Consider the following 313-nt stretch of genomic DNA (forward strand, 5'->3'; position numbering starts at 1 on the left):
GACCCCCCGGAGGGGGGCCGCTCAGGGCCGCCAGCCGCTCTGGAAACGGGGTGAAGAAAGGGCAGAAAATGCCAGAGGGATGTGAGGGGAGGATAAATAAACCAGAAACAGTGTTGTGAACCCCAAGGTTAGTGAAGATTGAGGGGAAGAGGTGCTGGAACAGGGGGGATGTTCCTGACAGGAATCATGGCCTGTGGAGGCTCCACACAGGAGCAGTTTCTCCTGACAGGATTTGTGGCCTGTGGAGGCTCCACACAGAAGGGGAATATTCCCTGTCAGGAATTGGGGCCTGCACACAGGAGCAGGGGGATGG

Source organism: Chaetura pelagica, unplaced genomic scaffold (genome assembly GCF_000747805.2).
Source record: "Chaetura pelagica isolate M959 unplaced genomic scaffold, ChaPel_1.0 scaffold456, whole genome shotgun sequence".
NCBI lineage: Eukaryota > Metazoa > Chordata > Aves > Apodiformes > Apodidae > Chaetura > Chaetura pelagica.